Here is a 7586-nt window from a genome sequence, read left to right as displayed (position 1 = left end):
CATTAGCTTCCAAGACTGATTGCGATACAAATAAACTGGTTGAATTTTGTCAAATTCTTTTTCTGCATTTATTGAAGTGATCATGTGGGGGGTTTTTCTCCCTTTAATCTGTAAATGTGGTAATTCCATTGATTAATTTTGAAACGTTACACCAATCTTGCATTCCTAGGATAAACTCCACCAGGTCATGTATTATCATAATATATACTCCTGGATTCAATTAAACCATATTTTGTTCTATGTTCAGAAGAATATTAGTCTCTGTTATTTTCTTTCATGTCTTTATCTGGATTTGATATCAGGAAAATCTGGGTTTATAAAATGTGTTGGGAAATATTCCCTCCTCCTCCATTTTTTGAAAATAATTAGTGTAGGATTGGCTATTGATATTATTTTTTCCTTAAGTACATAATAGAATTCACTGGAGAGCCTGGAGTTTTCTAAATGGTAAGGTTTTACACTGCAAAATCAATGTCATTAATGGAGATAGAACTATTGAGATTTTTCTATCTTTTTCTATTTTGATCATTTGTATGTTCTGAGGAATTCATACATTTCATATATGTTCTCAGATCTATTGGCATAAAGTTGGTCAAAATACTCTGTCCAGAGGGCATATAGTGATATCCCATTTTTAATTTCTGACATTGGTAAGTTAGGGGTACTCCTTTCTTGAACAGTTTTTCTAGAGTTCAATTGTTTTTATTGCTTTTTTCAAAAATGAGCTTTTTATTGATTTTTCTCTTAACTTTGCTATGTTTAATCGATTGATTTCTGTTCTTATTTAGTAATTTCCTACTTTTTATTTTGCTCCTTATTTGTAATTTCCCTGGTTTCTTAAGGTGGAAGGTCACATCATTGGTTTGGAAAATTTATTTTTCTCTACTATATACATTTAAAGCTATAACTTAACCTTCAACTACCATGTTAGTTGCATCACACAAATTTTAATGCTTTCAATTTCATTCAGTTCAAAATATTTTCTCTTCCCTTGTGATTTATTCTGTGAAATAATGGACTATTTAGAAATATGTTGCTAAATTACCAACTGGAGATTTTCAGATATTTTCTGTTACTTAGTTCTCCTTTAATTCTATTGTGATCAAAGAACATACTCAGTACAATTTATCTTTTTACATTTATTGAACCTTATTTTACTGCCCAGCATATGGTCTATATTGGTCAGTGTTTCACACTAACTTGAAAAGAATGTGTATTCTGCTGTTATTGGTTAGGGTGTTCTATAAATGTCAACCAAGGAAAAGTTGTTGACAGTGTTGATCAAATCTTCTATATCCTTACTGATTTTCTAGTTGTCCCAACAATTACTACAGAAGAATAGAGAAGTAGGTTTGTCCATCCTATCAGTTTTTGTTTCATATGTTTTAAAATTCTTTTATGTATACATTTTCATGTTCCATTAGTGAATTAATCCCTTTATTATAAAATGAGCTCATTTGTCCCTAATGATTCTCCTCATTCTAATGTCTTTGACTGATATTAATAGAGGCTCTCCAGTTGTCTTTAGACTAGTGTTTGCATAGTATATATTTTTGCATCATTTTACTATTATATTTGTAATGGTGAGTCAGTAGAATTTTTTTACAGTCAAATCATAAATATATGCCATGAAAAATTGATGACAAAATCCTGAAAACCAATCATAATGAGGGTGGTTCCAGTCCAAGATGGTGATGTAGAAAGACCTTGACCTCACATCCTTCATGGAACACTCCAAATTAAACCTATTTATAGGACACCTCCTCCTGAAGAGCGTCAGGAGGAACTGAGGGTCAACTGAACAGCTTCTGCACAACAAAAGGTAGAATAACAGCAAGAGAGATGGAGACATGGTAACAAAGAGAACCCCTACCCCTGATGTTGCAAACTGCAATAAGGAGGGATAATGCTAAAGGACGGGGAACTTATTCCTCTGTCCTTGGGCACAGAAGAAGAAGGGAAGGGGAAGGGAGGGGAGGGGAGGGGAGGGGAGGGGAGGGGAGGGAAGGGAAGGGAAGGGAAGGGAAGGGAAGGGAGGGAGGGAGGGAGGGAAGGAAGGAAGGAAGGAAGGAAGGAAGGAAGGAAGGAAGGAAGGAAGGAAGGAAGGAAAAGAAAGCTACCAGTTTAAAAGAGCAACTAGCATAAAAAAGAGACAGTTGTAGAACCCTGTCACACCATGGAAGAGCTGAGGGAATGCTTTCCAGGTCATAGGAAACTGGAGAATGACAGGTTTACATTTCCTCTCCACCTTAAAAGCACAGATGAGAGCAGAGTTTGGTTGCCATAACTGACTGGCTGCCTCAGTAAGCCCTGGGACTGCAAGCAGTTGTGCTGGGACACAGAAAAAAAAGCTATGGTTTAAAGGGGAAAAGGAGGGGTCCCTGGGTGGCCCAGTCAGCCAGTTAAAGCGACTGGCTCTTGATTTTGGCTCAGGTCATGATCTCAGGGTCCTGGGATCGAGCCCTGTGTGGGGTTCCAAACTCAGCAAGGAGTCTGCTTGAGATTCTTTCTCTCTCTCTCCCTATGCCCCTCCCCACCCAAGCTCTCTTTCTTTCTCTCTCTCTCAAATAAATAAATCTTTAAGATAATTTTTTTAAAAAAAGGGCAAAGGAACTGCAGGAACACTCCCTGGATCAGAGGGACTGGCTCAAGACCTCAGCAAGCCCTGGAACACAAGCCAACACTAGTCCCAGTTGCACTTGGGCATGGGGAGAAAATTTTAATTTAATTTAAAAATAAATGTTTTTTTATATTTGTTTTTGCCTTATATTTCTATTATGCTTTTTATTCCCCCCCCCTTTTTTTCTTTTCCCTTTAAAAAGATGAAGTTTAAAATTGCAACTAGCATATAAAAGCCAGCACTAGCACTCCACCAGATGGCTAGGGTTGCTGCTGGAACACTTTCTGGGTGGGAGGATCTGACGGATATGGTTTATGCTCCCCTTTGAAAGCATGGACCCATGCATGGTCCAGATACCCTAGCTGACCTGCCGCCTCAGTGAGCCCTAGACCTATAGCTCATATAAGCCACAGCCACCCCATCAAGGCAGCCAAAGGGCAGTGCACATCAGGTCACCCGGGTTAGTGTTCATTACAGCTCCACCCCTCACACCAATGTGACACAGGTGCAAAGCACCCCAGAACACAAAAGGCCCACACCGCTTCAGACAGCTTTTAGGGCACCCCTGGTGCAAAGCACTCCAGAACCTTTCAGTTGATGTCTACTTCAGACCCAGCTGTCTGAGAGGGTACGCCTTGCAGAAAGTACCCTAGAAACCCTTGGCTGGTGCTTGCACTGGTTTCAGCCACCCCACAGAGCATACCCCATGCAAAGCACCGCAGAACACACCTGACTGTACCAGATTCAGTTCCAGTTGCCTGGCCGGAGGACCCTCAGAACTGAGACCATTGGTGCACCCAGGTTTGCAACCAATTCAGCTTTAACTGTTCTATGAAGGTACCTCCTATGCAGAGCATCCCAGGACCTCCTGCCTTGTATCCTATCTCAGATCAGATGTCCCCCTTCAGGGTACTCTCTTTATAGATAGTCCTGGGACACCCATTTACATCTACTTCAGCTCCACTAACCTGCCAAGGTGCCCTCTGTATATAGAGACCCAGGCCCTCTGGTGTGCATCCACCTCAGTTTTAGCTGTCTCATCAGAGCATCCTCTGTGTAGAGAGCTCAGGGACCTCTGGGCCTGCATATCACCTAAGCTGCAGCTCCCCCCTCAGTGAGACACACTTTGCTCAGAGCATCCCAGGGCACTCCAGTGGCATCCCACATCAACTTCAGCTGTCCTGTCAGACAGCTGCCATCAATACAGAATCTTCGGACACCTTGGCATGTGTCCACTTCAGCTTTAGCTACCTGGCCAGACCTAAAGACATATACAAACTGAAAGTGAGGGAATGGAAAAACATTTACCATGCAAATGGGTATGAGGAGGAAATAAGCCAGAGTAACAATATTTATATCACACAAAATAGACTTTAAAACAAATCAACAAGAGGATATAACAATTGCAAGCACATCCAGCACAGGAACACCTAAACATAAAGTGAATATTAACATGGAGAAAAACTGACAGTAATACAATAATAGTAAGGGATTTAACACTTCACTTATATCAATGGATAGATCATCCAGGCAGAAAATCCATAAGGAAACAGTGTCTTGTAATGACACATTAGACCAGATAGATATAAAATGCATAGAACATTCCATCCAAAAACAACAGAATACACATTCTTTTCAAATGTACATGGAACAGTCTCCAGAATAGATCACATGTTAGGCCACCAAACAAGCCTCAACAAGTTTAAGTTTGGATTCATACCATACATCTTTTCTGAGCACAGTGGTATGAAATTAGAACTAAACCAAAAGAAAAAATTTTAAGAAACACAAACACGTGGGATCCCTGGGTGGCGCAGCGGTTTGGCGCCTGCCTTTGGCCCAGGGCGTGATCCTGGAGACCCAGGATCGAATCCCACGTCAGGCTCCCGGTGCATGGAGCCTGCTTCTCCCTCTGCCTATGTCTCTGCCTCTCTCTCTCTCTGTGACTATCATAAATAAATAAATAAAATTTAAAAAAAAAAAAAAGAAAGAAACACAAACACGTGAAGGCTAAACAACATGATACTAAATGACCAGTGTGTCAATGAAGCAATCAATAAATTTAAAAGTACATAGATACAAATGAAAATGAAAACACAATGGTTCAAAATATTTGGGACCCAGTAAAAGGAGTTCTAACAGAGAATATATGGCTATACAGCCCTACCTCAAGAAACAAGAAAAAGCTCAAACAATATAACCTTCACCTAAAGGAATTAGAAAAAGGAACAAAACCCAAGGTGAGTAGAAAGAAGGAAATAATAAAGATCAGAGCAGAAATAAATGACAGACACACACACACACACACACACACACACACACACATGAATGAAACCCAAGAGTCTGGTTCTTGGCCAGACTCATTAAGGGAAAAAAGACAAAGAGTTCACATAAAATCAGAAACAAGAATAATTGACATTACAGAAATACAAAGGATTATAAAAGAATACCGTGAAAAATTATGCCAACAAATTTGACAACCTAGAAAATGGATAAATTCCTAGAAACAGTCTTCCAAAACTGAATCAGGAAGAAATAAAATATCCAAATAGGCCAATTACTAGTAACAAAATTTAATCAGTAATCAACAACTACCAAAAAATAAAAGTACAGGATCAGAAGGTTTCTGCTGGAAATGTTCTACCAAACATTTAAAGATGAGTTAAAACCTATTCCCTTCAAACTATTCCAAAAAATAGAGGAAGAAGGAATGCTTCAAAATACATTCTATGAGGCCAGCATTACCTTGATACCAAAAGCAGACAAAGACATTACAAAAAAGAAAACATGGATACAAAGATCCTCAACAAAGGGGCACCTGGGTGGCTCAGTTGGTTAAGCATTTACCTTTAGCTCAGGTCATGATCCCTGTGTCTTGGGACTGAGCCCTGCATCGGGGTCCCTGCTTAGTGGGGAACCTCCCTTTCCCTCATTCCCTCCCTTGCTTGTGCTCTCTCTCTCTCACAAATAAATATTTTTTCAAAAAGAGATCCTCAACAAAATATCAAACCACATTCCATAATGCATTAAAAGGATCATTCACCAATCAAATGGGATTCATTCTGAGGATGCAAGAATGGTTCAATATTTGCAAATCAATGTAATACACCACATCAACAAAACAAAGGATAAAAATCATATGATCATCTCAATAGATGCAGAAAAAGCATTGACAAAATTCAACAACATCTCATGATCTAAAAAAAAAAAAACCTCTCAACAAACTGGGTTTAGAGGAAATATACCTCAACATAATAAAGGCCATTTTTTAAAAATCCATAGCTAACATCTTACTCAATGGAGAAAAACTGAGAGCTTTTCTTCTAAGATGAGGAACAAAACAAGAATGTGCACTCTTGTCACTTTTACTCGACATAGCACTAGAAGTTCTAGCTATAGCAATCAGACAAGAAAAAGAAAGAAGCATCCATATTGGTAAAGAAGTTAGCCATCACTATTTACAGATGACATGATACTATACATAGAACACTCTAAAGACTTCACCAAAAAAAAAAAAAAGCTAGAAGTAATAAATGAATTCAGTAAATTTACAAGTACAAAATTAATACTCAGAAATTGGCCTTTCTATATACTAATAAAAAGTAGCAAAAAGAGCAATTAAGAAAATAATTCCATTCACAATTACACCAAAAAGAATAAAATACCTAGGAATGCACCTAACAAGAGAGGTAAAAGACCTACACTCTTAGAACTATAAAACATTGATGAAAGAAATTGAAGATGACACAAACAAATGTAAAACTATTCTATGCTCTTGGGTTAAAAGAATTAATATTGTTCAAATGTTCATATTACCCAAGGCAACCTACAGACTGAATGCAATCCCTAACAAAATACCAACAGCATTTTTTACAAAACTAGAACAAAAATTACTCAAATTTTGTGGAATCCCAAAAGATCCTGAAAAACAAAAGTTATCTTGAGAAAGGAAAACAGAGCTGTAGGTATTAAAATTCCAGATTTCTAGATATATTACAAAACTATAGTAATCAAAACAGTATGGTACTGGCACAAAGACAGACACACAGATCAATGTAGAAAAGCTTGGAAATAAACCCACAATTATATAGTCAATTTATCTAACTTAAAAAAGGCAAGAATATAAAATAAAGGAAAAGACAGTCTCTTCAACAAATGATGCTGGGAAAATTGGACAGCTACATGCAAAAAACTGAAACTGGACCACACACACAAAAAAATCTTAAAATGGACTAAATAAAAAAAATCAACTTAAAAATAAGTAGTGATGCTCACCAATGTAAAAAACTATGGTCTCATATTTTCCTTTATTATAAAATCATATAAATGGCAAAAAAAGAATGAATTCAGGTATTGAAAAAAGAAGTAGAGGTGAGCATTGCATCCATTTATATACAGAACTAAGATTAAAGAACTGTGAGACTGGGATCCCTGGGTGGCGCAGCGGTTTGGCGCCTGCCTTTGGCCCAGGGCGCGATCCTGGAGACCCGGGATCAAATCCCACGTCGGGCTCCCAGTGCATGGAGCCTGCTTCTTCCTCTGCCTGTGTCTCTGCCCCTCTCTCTCTCTCTCTCTGTGACTATCATGGATGAATTAAAAAATTTTAAAAAATTAAAAAAAAAAAAGAACTGTGAGACTAAATGGTTACAAAATAGAGTATTTATGTTAAAACACTGCCAGTAAAAAACAATTGAACTCACAAGCTAAGTACATCCTTTTACTTTTAATCTATGTGTTTACATTTAACATGGATTTATTTTAGAAAGCATATAAATGAGACTTTCTTTTTATCAAGTCTGACAATCTATGCCTTTAACATGCAGCGTTTAGCTATTTACATTTAATATAATTATCAATATGTTTAATGTAATTGATTTCTATGTATTTGGTTTCTATTTGTCCCATATATTTTGTTCCTTTTATCTTTTTCTGCCTTCTTTTGAATTATTTAGGATTACATTTTTCT

Source organism: Vulpes lagopus, chromosome 4 (assembly GCF_018345385.1).
Source record: "Vulpes lagopus strain Blue_001 chromosome 4, ASM1834538v1, whole genome shotgun sequence".
In the NCBI taxonomy this organism is placed as follows: Eukaryota; Metazoa; Chordata; class Mammalia; order Carnivora; family Canidae; genus Vulpes; species Vulpes lagopus.
Note: the sequence above shows the minus strand (reverse complement) of the source record.